General features: G+C 38.1%; 1 long non-coding RNA gene across 3 annotated transcripts; it reads right to left on the reverse strand.

Moving 5' to 3' along the window:
- Positions 1–1,224: 1,224 nt before the first annotated feature.
- On the reverse strand, positions 1,225–13,182 carry LOC144963745 (uncharacterized). 3 transcript variants are annotated; one of them, XR_013643692.1, is made up of 4 exons: positions 13,114–13,182; positions 6,046–6,119; positions 4,960–5,013; positions 1,225–1,503 (listed from the first exon to the last, which is right to left on the reverse strand). It is a non-coding gene; the product is annotated as an uncharacterized LOC144963745 (long non-coding RNA). The 3 variants fall into 3 exon arrangements; XR_013643690.1 differs by lacking the exon at positions 13,114–13,182 and adding an exon at positions 12,771–12,835; XR_013643691.1 differs by lacking the exon at positions 13,114–13,182 and adding an exon at positions 12,691–12,791.
- Between the last annotated feature and the right edge of the window lie 564 nt (positions 13,183–13,746).

Consider the following 13,746-nt stretch of genomic DNA (forward strand, 5'->3'; position numbering starts at 1 on the left):
CACCATTGATGGTGAAAGAGGCAATGGTGATAAGAGTCACCATTGATGGTGAAAGAGGCAATGGTGATAAGAGTCACCATTGATAGTGAAAGAGGCAATGGTGATGAGAGTCACCATTGATGGTGAAAAATGCAATGGTGATAAGAGTCACCATTGATAGTGAAAGAGGTAATGGTGATAAGAGTCACCATTGATGGCTTGACTTGGTTGACTTGCTTGCCTTGCTTGTCTTGCTTGCCTTGCAAGGTGGCAGGGACGATAAAGCCACTTTAAATGATCATGGCATTCTAAGAGTAATTTTCAGGGTCAGATCGGCAGAGATTGCACCAGCAGAGCTCAAGATGAAGAAAGTATTGTTGATATAAAAGTGATGGCAGGGATGTAGAAGATGGAAGCAGCAGCAGTGACAATGATGGTGAAAATGGCAAGGCAGGTGACGTGATGATGGAAATCACTCCGGCAGGGCTATGGTGGTGAAGATGATGATGATGGGAGGCGATTCTGATGGCAATGGTTGTGTTGGGAGGTGATAGCTTTGGAAGGGATGATGGGAAGTAATGGTAGAGTCATAGGGGTTGTGATAGAAGAGACCATGATGTGAGGTTAGTGGTAATAAGTGAAAGCCATGGCTTGGCGAAAATGATAGAAGCAGGTTCAACAATAAAGATCCAGTAAATGGCACAGTTCCAAACCCAGGGTCAAGGTGACCCATCCAGAAAGAGTCAAACAAATCACATCCCTATCCCCGTCTTCAAGACAATTGTAAATCAACATTCTGCCCAAACACATTCGGGCTTCCTGTAGGCCTCCAGTCCGCCTACTGCACTTGGGTATGGACATGAAACACAAACAAATACACCCCCACCGGTAGAAGCACACTTATCTGTATTTCAAATCCATGCGAATGCCAACCACAATCATCTTGTCAACAAAGAACACGAATGTAACTCACCCGGCCCTAACCAGTTGGAATCAACTCAAACCCAAGTCCAGAACCACACCACCACCTTCACTTTATCACTGAATCTACCTCCAGCATCCTCATCCTCCCCACAACTTCCACCCACCACCACCTTCCTCGACGAACACAATCTCTTCATCACAATCACTACAACCCCACCAATACCACCATCATCACTTCCTCCACCATTACCTCCCTTCACAACCATTGCCATCATCATCACTTCCCATCATCATCCCTTCATCACCACAACCCTCCCATCATGATTTCCATCATCCCGTCACCCAACAATGCCACCTTCACCAACAATGTCACTATTGTTGCTCCACCATCTACATCCCCATCATCACCTCGCCACCAACAACTCCTCCAACATCTTGATCACTGCCATTACAATCCCCGGGGCCCTCCAATATAACCCATCCCATTACTCCGCTGAATACCACAATCATCCTCCATGACCTCACCATCCCTGCTGGCCACCGCCCCTACCGCCCACATATGGCCAATCTCGATTCCTGGAGCTTGATGACGTCAAATATCTGTAACAAAAAGTAACAGATTATAATCTTTTGTGAGAGGCCTAGTCTTAGTATATACATATTTTGTGAGAGAACTAGTCTCAGTATATACATAATATTTTATAAAAGGCCTGTTCTTAGTATAATAAACATAATCTTTTGTGAGAGGCCTAGTCTTAGTATTATATACATACTATTTTGTGAGAGGCCTATTTAACACCTACAATATGACATTGATTGATATCATTCATGGTGCACAAAAAAGATGATCAAAACACATATTGCACGCTATTATTTGCAATTACTGCCTCGATGAAAATATTTACCTCCTGTCGTTGTCGTAGTAGTAGTAGTAGTAGTAGTAGTAGTAGTAGTAGCAGTAGTAGTAGTAGTAGTAGTAGCAGTAGTAGTAGTAGTAGTAGTAGTAGTGGTAGTAGAAGTAGTAGTAGTCGTACTAGTAGTAGTCGTACTAGGTAGTAGTAATAGTAGTAGTAGTAGTAGTTGTAGTGATGATGATGTGGTAGCAGTGGTTGTATTTGTAGTGAAGATGATGTGTTGGTGCATGTAGTAGTTGTTGTAGTGATGAGGTGGAGTTGACTACAGTTGTAGTTGTAGTAGTAGTAGTGGTATGATGATGATGTGCTTGTGACTGTAGTTGTATTGGAAGTAGTGATAATGATGTGGAGGCAGTGGTTGTAGTAATAGCAGTGGTAGTGGTGTTGATGGTGCTGGCTGTAGCAGTAGTGATGATGATGTGGTGGTGGTGGTGGTGGTTGTAGAGAGGATGATGAGTGGCAGTGGTGGTTGTAGTCGTAGTGGTAGAAGTGTTGATGTGACGGTGACAGTTGTAGTCGTACTGGTATTGATGATGTGATGGTTGTGGTTTTAGTGATGATGATGTGGTGGTTGTGGTTGTGGTAGTGATGATAATGTGGTGGTAGTAGTGGTTGTAGTTGTGGTGATATGCAGTGGTAGTGGTGTGGTGATGATATGGTGGTGGTTGCACTGGTGGTATTAGTAATGATGATGTGGTGGTTGTGGTTGTTGTAAAAGTTGTAGGATGATGATCTGGGTAATTGTAGTAACGGCGGTTGTGATGATGATGTGGTGGTGGTGGTGGTGGTTGTAATCAAAGTTTTATTAATGATAATGTGGTGGTGATGGTTGTTGCAGCGGTGGTAATGATGTATAATGGTGGTTTTAGTAGTAATTGTGGTGATGATGTCATGTAGACCTGTAAATGAGCTCTATAAAAATTGACTGAAACTCTTCGACAAACTGAAGATTCAATTATTTTTTTTTTTAAATAAGGGCATCATTGGAGAGCAGAGTGATAAATAAAATATATTAAAATAGTGGCTGTTATTTCTTACTGGAAGTATGACTGTCATAATTTGATGTAGAAGGAATGCTAAATAAGCATGTCATTCATATAGGTAAAGATGACTTCATCAAAGTCATATTCCTGCCTCTGGAATTTTTTTTTGACATAGTCAGAAAAATAATCACCATTATCATCTTTAACTTCTAGTGTCATGACCAATTGAATTTATTCCTCACATCTTTATCGATGCTCGACAAGTCTGAACTGCGATCCACGAACAGCTCAGCCATTGTGAGAACAATAGAATAATGTAGCAATGAGCAAACTTGATTTTCAATCAGTAAATGACAGAAGAAAAAAAACTTAAATAAATATGACTTCAGGCCAATACACTGAATTATTAAGTAGAAGTGAATTATCAAGAAGAAACTTCGGCAGGCGTAGCGGAAAAATTCAAAGAATCGAAATGAAGGTAAATCGCCACAAAACAGCAAGCTCGCTTGGGCTTGAGCAAAACAATGGCAGAAGACGTCCTGATTTGCACGGGAATTAATTAAGCTACTTACCATTGTTCCTTATAATCAGGTACTCAATCAGTGAAGAAACGGTCAACCAGTTTGTTTACAACGTGAGGCAATCGAAATGTGCTTGTAGCAATCTATCCTAACTTTCGATTTGAAGGTGTCTACATAACGGACTTCCGGCATTCGCAATTTACTTTATCATAGTTTTGAGACTCGCCAAGTAAATGTGGTCAATTTTGGCTTAGATGAAACAGTGAAATTTATCGCTCGGTGGCTCAGTTAAAATTGGCTACAGTTGGGATCACGACGGGTTTGGAAAGTGAAAAAATAATTTAACGAAGGATGTGTGAAAATACCCAGGGAAGTGTTCAGACACGCCTTTTATAAAAAGCGTTGCTTAGTCTTGGCAATATATACATCGTTAATATAAACGGTCCCCATGAGCTATGCGTAGCGCTGTGGAACACTCCTAATTACTTTACGGTCATTTTTAATTTGTGAATTTGTGAATTCTTTCTTTTTTTATTTATTTATTTCTTTCTTTCCTTTTTTTAAATATTTGAATTTGACAAATTGACTGATTTCAGTTAATTGACTGAGAATTTACAGGTCTAGTCATGGTGGTTGTAGTGGTAGTGGCAGTAGTGTTGATGTGGTGATGATAGCTGGTATTGATTATGATGATGTCGTGGTGGCGTTTGCAGTAGCAGTGATGAGTGGTGGTGATGATTGTAGTAGTAGTAGTGATGATGATGATGTTGATGATGATGTGGTGGTGGTCGGTGGTGGTAGTGGTAGTAGTATTAGTTGTGGTAGAGTAGTAGTAGAGTGAAGTATAGTAGTAGTAGTAGTAGTAGTAGTAGTAGTAGTAGTAGTAGTAGTAGTAGTAGTAGTAGTAGTAGTAGTAGTAGTAGTAGGTAGTAGTAGTAGTAGTAGTAGTAGTAGTGTAGTAGTAGTAGTAGTAGTAGTAGTAGTAGTAGTAGTAGTAGTAGTAGTAGTAGTAGTAGTAGTAGTAGTAGTAGTAGTAGTAGTAGTAGTAGTAGTAGTAGTAATGGTGGGGGTGATTGTAGTAGTTGTAGTATGTTCGTTTTTAAGGGTTTTAAGGCGCTTGCCACACATTTAGATAATATCAGCGCCAGTAAAAAGGAAGAAAGTGGGATAGTAAAAATTTCTAGAATTACAAAGTGCCCAAGAAAAAGAAAGACAGAGGGGATTAGTTCAAATAGGGAACAGATGTAGATGTAGAGCACACTATCAATATACTTAGTTTGAGATCACCTAAATGTCTCATCCTGACACAAGCACAGGTCCCCACTAAGAGGAACACAGAGAGAGAGAGGGAGAGAGAGAGAGAGAGAGAGAGAGAGAGAGAGAGAGAGAGAGAAAGAGGGAGAGAGAGAGATAGAGAAAGAGAGGAAGAGGGTGGGGGGGGAGAGAGAGTGAGGGAGAGAGAGGAGAGAGGGTGAAGAGAGGAGGAGAAGAGAGTGAGGGAGAGAGAGGAGAGAGAGAGGAGGGAAAGAGAGTGAGGGAGAGAGAGAGAGTGAGGGAGAGAGAGAGAGAGAGAGAGAGAGAGAGAGAGAGAGAGGGGGGGGGGAGAGAGAGAGAAAGAAGACCAACAGAAATTCCTACCTCAAGGAGAAGGCTCCAGTCCTATGAAGAATACACAATCCAATCCTGTCCATCCTTGAGAAAATAATAAAAAAACGTTATTCTTGTTTATGTTGTGATCGAAAAAGTAGTGTTTTGAAAGAAATGCAGTCTCACGACTAACGTTCAGATCATCTTTACATTCATCCCGATAGCTCAACTGGTCAACTACTAAAACAATGTGACAAGTTCTGTTCCCCAGTTGAGCCTCAAAAGCTAACTTCTAAATGAAGACATAGCACAAGGCTATTAATCGTGCAGTTTATACTTTTATCAACATCAAACCAAACTCCTGATTATTTCATTATATAACATTAATAAAAAAAAGAATTCCACTTCTATAACTATAAGCAATTTTACTTTGTAGTTGTTAGCTCAATGACGAGAAAATATTTTATCACTGTTTCAGTTTATCAGTGTCGCTCAGTGGTACAGTTTTTGTTTTGTACCCCAAAGGTCCCGAGTTCGAATACTGGCTGCGCTCGATCTTTAGAAACTTGTCAGTCAGAAGCCCTGCACACAACTTGTATTTAACTCAAAATTAGTAATCATTATTGCTGTAACCTTTGAGTTTTGATTGATATTCAATACCTTGAGCAATTGAAATATATTTTAGTCTATGCATTTTCTTTGAACTTGAAGTCGAAGCACTCTTGTCAGTGGTTTCCAAACAATGGATTCAATGAGTTTCATATCACGGGACTTTAGTTTTTTTTTCACTATTTAATTATTGATCACCAATATTTTACAGTTTACAGCTGTTTGTGTCCTCATATTTAAATCTTTTACATTTATCATTCCTTATCTATTTAATTAGTTTATGTTTAGCAAGAATAATTATCGAATTATCAAAACGTCCTTTCCATACAACGCCTTCACCAGTTAACTAAGCCAACAGAGAGACAGACAGAAAAAGAGATAGAGAGAGACAGAGAGATACAGAAGGTTTGAGAGAGAGAGATAGAGAGAAAGGGGGGAGAGAGAGAGAGAGAGAGAGAGAGAGAGAGAGAGAGAGAGAGAGAGAGAAATAGAGAGAGAAAGAGAGAGAGAACTGAATGGAATACCTACCTCAAGATTGGATCTCCATTACGAATACAATCTTTTGAAGAATACACGATGCAATCCTGTATCTTCATGCCGTCCTTTAGTGAATTAAAAATAAAAAAGATGTATTTCTTGTTTATGTTTTGAATTTGTAAACAAATAAATGAGCAAAGAACTTATGTTTTGAAAGATATGCAGTTTTGCACCTAATGATAATAGTAACTAATAATTTTTTGACCTTGCCAATTTAAAAAAAAAATCAAACTCTTGAAAATGAAATATCAGGAGAAAAATTGTCACTTCTGTAAATACCTAATGTTGGTTAATGCTGATGGCAATCTAAGGTGGAATACTGGAATCTATGATTTCAGTTTGTAAAACTCTTTGATTGTGGATTCCAAACAATGGAGCGGCTATAACTTTTTTATTAATCAAGCTAAATCTCTCAAATTTGGTAAACCTGTACAACCTTTAGCATAGATTACAATTATTTGAAAGAAAATGGAAATTTCCTTCAACTTTTGGAATTATCTGCTCTTGAAAATAGCTCAGAGTATATTTATTTTTTCTTGGCTTTAGTGGTTCATTTTTGATCATTGATGATGTGAATCTCAATACATAACATTTGGTCCAACATAAAATAGGAAAAATATGGGTCTGGTACTCTAATTTTCCAAACAATAATTCATAGCATAATGCAGACCTACCAACATGGGATTATGCCAATCAGGGATTTTGAGGAGCAAAATCAGGGATTTTTCAACCCAATCAGGGATATAAGGAAAAATGTCCCCTTGTTCGTCATTGTCGCTTACTGTATTTCTTTAGTTTTTGCGAGATTTAGAGAAATAAAAATTGTCAATGTTCCAGCGTTCTCTTTGGTAGTTGCTGTGCATCGCCACAAAGGAAATTTTTTCCAGCAAAAAAATAGCGGCGACCTCAAAATACCAAGACATGTGTCCAAGAAATTATACAGACAGGTGAAAAGATATTCCGGACAATCGTGCCCAGTCCAACAGCAGTGGACGGTCTACCATCAAACATGGACTTACTGCACATGCAAACAATGACAACGGTCAAGGCACACACGCCTTTTCCCATCACTGAAATACCCCTTCTTTGACAATGAAATGGGCATTGAGGCTGATCACATAACAACATTGATCAAGACCATCGCCACTGTCTATATCAAGATGCAACTGCTGAAAGCCGCCAAACTGTTCCACCAAAGGAAAATATTTACTGTTGGGGCAGACATCAAAGAGGATGAAACTAAATAAGATCATTCTCTTTAGTGTCTAATAAACCTCACAAAAGAAATGAACAGCCACCATAATCATAAATGCTCTTGGACACAAAAATCATTGATAAGTGTGCATTTTATTCGTATTGAACAGCTCAGAGTATTTTTTTCTTTTTCTTGACTTTAGTGGTTCGTTTTTGGTCATTGATGATGCGACACTGCACTATTGTCCACAACACCGGGGGGACTAGAGAATCTAATAACATCTGTAAAGGAACATAGCGAGACCAAAGGCCTTAAGCTGAATATAAAGAAGACCAAAATCATGAATACTGACAAATGCAAAACAGATGCCATCATAAAAATCAATGGAGAAGAAATAGAAAGAGTAAAGAATTTTGAATATCTTGGAGCCAGGATTGAGTACAACGGGAAATCGGCCCCAGAGATCAGGAGGAGACTAGCAATGGCAAGATCAAAGCTAGAAAAGATGAATAATATCTGGAAAGGGCAGTGCATTCAAACAAAAATCAAAATCCTCAAAAGTGTTGTTTTCCCAACTGCAACATATGGATGCGAAGCATGGACTATCAGCAAAGCAGAGAGCACAAAGATCACAGCTTTTGAAATGGCATGCTACAGAAAAATACTCAGAATATCATGGACTGAAAAACAAACAAACAAAGAAGTCCTGAGAAGGATCGGAATAAAATCACCAATTCTTCTTCAAACTGTAAAGAAATTGAAACTAAACTATTTTGGCCACACGACTCGCCACGAATCATTAGAAAAGCACATTCTGCAGACAAGGGTAGACGGCAAGAGAGGAAGAGGTAGACCAACAAGAAGCTGGGAACAAGATATATGTGAATGGCTGGGAATGACAGCAACTCAAGCAAGTAGACTGGCGGAAAACCGTAATCTGTTTCGCAAGAAAGTTCGGGAAGCAACGTCCTACGCAGGATCAGCTGACTAGATGAGATGATGATGTGAATCTCAATACATAATACATGTAGCTGTAATTGTTTTCTGGAATAATATATTTTGTCTCCCAGTGTTTTTTGTTTACTTGACTAGGAGGCCAATGCAAAAAAAAAAACCCCAGAAAAAACAAAAAACAACAAGAGAGAGAGAGAGAGAGGGGGGGGGGGAAAGAAGAGAGAGATATAGAAGGAAAGAGGAGGAGAGAGAGAGCGAGAGAAAGACAGGAATAAGAAGAGAGAGAAGGGGAGAGGGGGTAGAAAAGAAAGGAAGAAAGAGAGAGTGGAGGACAGGGAGGTAAAGAAAGAAAGAATGTAGAAAGAAAGAGAGAGGAAAAAAAAAGAAAGAAAGAAAGAAAGAGAATAGAGATAGAGAAACAAAGGAAGTATGTAGCAAAAGAGAGAGAGGGGGGGGAAGAAAGAAAGAGGGAAAGAGATAGAGAAAAAGAGAAAGGAAAAAGAAAGACAGAATAGAGAGAGAAACAGAGATATAGAAAAAAATGAAAGAAAGAGTGAGTGAGGAGAGAGAGAGAGAGAGAGAGAGAGAGAGAGAGAGAGAGAGAGAGAGAGGGGGGGGGGGAGGGAGGAAGAAGAGAGAGATATAGAAGGAAAGAGGAGGAGAGAGAGAGCGAGAGAAAGACAGGAATAAGAAGAAAGAGAAGGGGGGAGGGGGTAGAAAAGAAAGGAAGAAAGAGAGAGTGGAGGACAGGGAGGTAAAGAAAGAAAGAATGTAGAAAGAAAGAGAGAGAAAAAAAAAAGAAAGAAAGAAAGAAAGAGAAGAGAGATAGAGAAACAAAGGAAGTATGTAGCAAAAGAGAGAGAGAGAGAGGGGGGGGGGGGGGGGGAGAAAGAAAGAGGGAAAGAGATAGAGAAAAAGAGAAAGGAAAAAGAAAGAGAGAATATAGAGAGAGAAACAGAGATATAGAAAAAATGAAAGAAAGAGTGAGTGAGAGAGAGAGAGAGAGAGAGAGAGAGAGAGAGAGAGAGAGAGAGAGAGAGAGAGAGAGAGAGAGAGAGAGAGAAAAGAAAAAGAGTGAGAGGAAGAGAGAGATAGAGAAAGAAAGAGGGAAAGAGATAGAGAATATGGACACAACACAGATATGACACGTCAATTGACTAGTCACTTTCCCCTACTTATTTATAACGGGGTCCATATTTTATGGTACTAAAAAAAATCCCAATTATTTGAGGGCCCAGGCCTGAGTTAGTTGTAAAATGAAAGGAAGAGAACAATTCCTACACTTTTGAAGGATGTGTATCTCGTGCTTAACACAGGAAGCTGCGTATCTTCGCTCCTGTTTTGTGTTAAATGTTTACGGTGATTCTTTTGTTTATTTGGATTAATTCTTATAGAAGAAGAAGAAGAAGAAGAAGAAGAAGAAGAAGAAGAAGAAGAAGAAGAAGAAGAAGAAAAGAAGAAGAAGAAGAAGAAGAAGAAGAAGAAGAAGAAGAAGAAGAAGAAGAAGAAAGATGACAACGAAGAAGAAGAAGAAGAAGAAGAAGAAGAAGAGAAGAAGAAGAAGAAGAAGAAGAAGAAGAAGAAGAAGAAGAAGAAGAAGAAGAAGAAGAAGAAGAAGAAGAAGAAGAAGAAGAAGAGGAGGTGGTGCGGTGGTGTGAGAGCTTTCGAAGAAGAATATTATTTTGAAAAAAAAATTATTATTTCCCACATTATTTTTTTTCCGTCTCACATCAGGACGGAACCAAAGAAATATAGAGACTGCGAAATAAGAACCGGAGATATGCATGTGTGTCGGTAGCAAAATAGAGAGAAACCTTCTGTCCGGTTAGACACACTTCTATGCGTGCGTTATTTATTGACTAGGTGTGTGTGTGTGTGAAGTATGTAGCAAAAGAGAGAGAGACGGGGGGGGGGGGGGAGAGAGAAAGAAAGAGGGAAAGAGATAGAGAAAAAGAGAAAGGAAAAAGAAAGAGAGAAGAGAGAGAGAGAAACAGAGATATAGAAAGAATGAAAGAAAGAGTGAGTGAGTGAGTGAGTGAGTGAGTGAGAGAGAAAGAAAAGAAAAAGAGTGAGAGGAAGAGAGAGATAGAGAAAGAAAGAGGGAAAGAGATAGAGAATATGGACACAACACAGATATGACACGTCAATTGACTAGTCACTTTCCCCTCCTTATTTATAACGGGGTCCTTATTTTATGGTACCAAAAAAAAATCCCAATTATTTGAGGGCCCAGGTCTGAGTTAGTTGTAAAATGAAAGGAAGAGAACAATTCCTACCCTTTTGAAGGATGTGTATCTCGTGCTTAACACAGGTATCTGCTTATCTTTGCTCCTGTTTGTGTTAAATGTTTACGCTGATTCTTTCGTTTATTTGGAATAATTCTTATAGAAGAAGAAGAAAAAGGAAGAAGAAGGAGAAGAAAAGGAGAAGAAGAAGAAGAATAAGACGACGACGAAGAAGATGAGGAGGTGGTGCGGTGGTGTGAGAGCTTTCGAAGAAGAATATTATTTTGAAAAAAAAATTATTATTTCGCATTATTTTTTATCCGTCTCACATCCGGACGGAACCAAAGAAATATAGAGACTGCGAAATAAGAACCGGAGATATGCATGTGTGTCGGTAGCAAAATAGAGAGAAACCTTCCGTACGGTTCGACACACTTCTGTGCGTGCGTTATTTACTGACTAGGTGTGTGTGTGTGTGTGTGTGTGAAGATGACTTGCACGAACTTCGCGACCCACTCTCGCTGGCTGTGGCACAGTAGCCAGGCAGTGAATACATACCTGTCTAGCGGAGCGTGTAGGTGGCATGATAATATTATAGCTAACTGATAAACAGCAAATTTTGTTTGGTCTTTGATAAGACAAATGAAAAGGTTTTTTGTTTTGCTTTGTTTTTTTAAGTCGGCATTTGAAACGGAATAAAATCTATTTTTTTCGAGGAACGAAATAAAAATCTTTTTTTCTCATTTTTATTGGTTCTGTTCTTTGACGTTACGAATTTTATTTTTATTATTATTTTTTAAAAAAATATTAGCACTTAAGAGCAAAATCGTACTGTCGGAAATCCGACAATAGACGGAAGATTTACAGGCCTGAGAGAGAGAGAGAGAGAGAGAGAGAGAGAGAGAGAGAGAGAGAATATTGAAACGAGAAGTTTATTAACTAGCGCACCTGAACTAAGCGAGTGAGGGTCTTGGAACTAATGGTGTGCATCCCCAGTGTGTGTTATATTATTATTACACCCCGCTGATCAACCTATCTTTTACTATTTATAAATCTATGAGTTGAAGTTGAATTGATGCAGTCTGAGCAGTGGATCCAAAATTTTAAGAAAGTTAGTACCCAAAGACGACAGTTAAGAGTACAAAGTCGATCACGATACCTTAACGTTTTTCCGTAATCGAATTAAATAAAAAAATTCGCCAAAAAAAACCCCAAAAAAATTAATAAATTTTAAACAATTTTTTTTTTTTAAAAACATCGGCATTGACAATCCGGGATTATCAGCTCAATTCTGGGATTCCGGGATGTTGGCTTAAATCCGGGATAAACCCAGAAAATCCAGGATGTATGGCAGGTCTGCATAATGTGATGCTCAACAAAATCGTAAATTTTCGCCAACTTCAAGGCTCAAAACAGTCAAATTGTCGGCTGGGATTTTTTTCAAAGTTTGATATATTGTGCAGATACACTATTTCTATAATTAAAATGGAGCTGATTGAAGCTTGAAGAAAAAAATAATGGTAAGTATTGAATTGTAAGCTTCAATTTATTAGACAGTATCTGTCTTCGTCTAATAAATTGAAGCTTACAATTGAATACTTAACGTTATTTTATTTTATTATTTCTATAAGCACAAGAAAGCTTTCCTTGTATTTTGAGGTGCTTCATTGTAAAAATCACATGCAAAGAAATATTTGGCTTATGAGGCTGTTAAAAGCTATCGAATTCAATGCTTTAAAATTCAATTTACTTTTGAAAAAACCGCGAAATAATAATATCTGTTAATAGTCTAATAAATGTGGACTATAATATACTCATTCAGATGAATTCAGTTCAGATTGGTATGAATGTCGATTTTCATGTCGTCTAGTGCAAGATTTTTTTACTATAAAAAAATGATTCAATACACTGTGAAAAAGAGCGTTATGTAAACACACGAAAAGGCTTTATGTGACAGCGTTATATTTGTGACACTGTGAAGCGTATGGATAATGGAATTGTGTATGGGCGTGGCGTGTACAGATAGATAATTTGGGGTGACCAATTTGGTTCCATATTACGGACCTTGAAATTGAAATCCATCCATGTTATTTGATTTGGATTCGGAATGAATTTACTACAACGAATAAAGCTTTAACTGTAAGCGTAGACGTCTAGTATCTGTAGTGTAAGAAATTAGACTTAGAATTCTATATCTACTAGAGCACGAGGTATCTCGACTGTATTTGACATCTGCAACACTACGCAAACGAATAATATTACCATATATTAAAAGTAAAGTCCTCAAAAATATTATAGACAAAGTTACTATATGATCATCAGCCAGAAAATTATACTATTACATTGATATGTGCCATAAGTTTCAAGTAATTTCATATCTTTGATCACTTGGTGCCTTGTGGTTTCTTTCATCATCTAATTTTTGTTCAGCACTAGTTTACAGTCTACAGCTGTTAAATGTCGTCGTTCTCGTACTATATAAATCTTTATCATTTATCCATTCATTGTCAAATTAATTGTTAAGCAATAATAATTATCAAAATATAATGTCCTTACCCGACAACTCTTTCCCCGGTGAATTGAGCCAAGAGAGAGAGAGAGAGAGAGAGAGAGAGAGAGAGAGGGGAGAGAGAGAGAGAGAGAGAGAGAGAGAGAGAGAGAGAGAGAGAGAAATATAATTCTTACCTCGTGATGAAGTCTCCGTTACGAATCCAATCCTTTTAAGAATACACGATCCAATCCAGTATCTTGATACCGTCCTGTAGTGAATTTTTGAAAAACGTAATTCTTGTTAATATTTTGAATTTGTATACAAATATATTATCGAAGAAATTATGTTTTGAAAGAAATGCAGTCTCACCACCTAATATGATTAGCAATAACTTTTTTGTTTTTTACCTCAACAGTTAAACTCCCTGAATCTGTTCACTTTCATAAATACCTCATGTTGATTAAGGCTGAAGGCAATCTAAGGTGGCATATCGGTATCTACTATTTCAATTTGTAAAATTCAAACATGATTATTTATTTTAATCATGATAAAAAGATTAAATTTCTTACCTGGAGATGATGTCGACTCCCTTGAAATTTCGCTGTCTTCCTGGATGGTCCATCTGAAACTCAAACAATTAATAGTGATTAGACACTGGTGGTGGGATAATGTTGGAGTCCAAGAAAATGACGAACGAAACTGAAAAAAAACCCCGAAAACTTACCATTCTAGATGAAATCTTACAAAATGAATCCGGTCCTGTCCTCTGTCGTCTTCCAACTTCTGTGAAATCTGAAATGATCTAGAAACTGGTGATTAGTCATGGG

The sequence above is a fragment of the Berghia stephanieae genome, chromosome 2, assembly GCF_034508935.2.
Source record: "Berghia stephanieae isolate SIO BIC M18660-M18661 chromosome 2, UCSD_Bste_1.3, whole genome shotgun sequence".
Classification (NCBI taxonomy): Eukaryota; Metazoa; Mollusca; class Gastropoda; order Nudibranchia; family Aeolidiidae; genus Berghia; species Berghia stephanieae.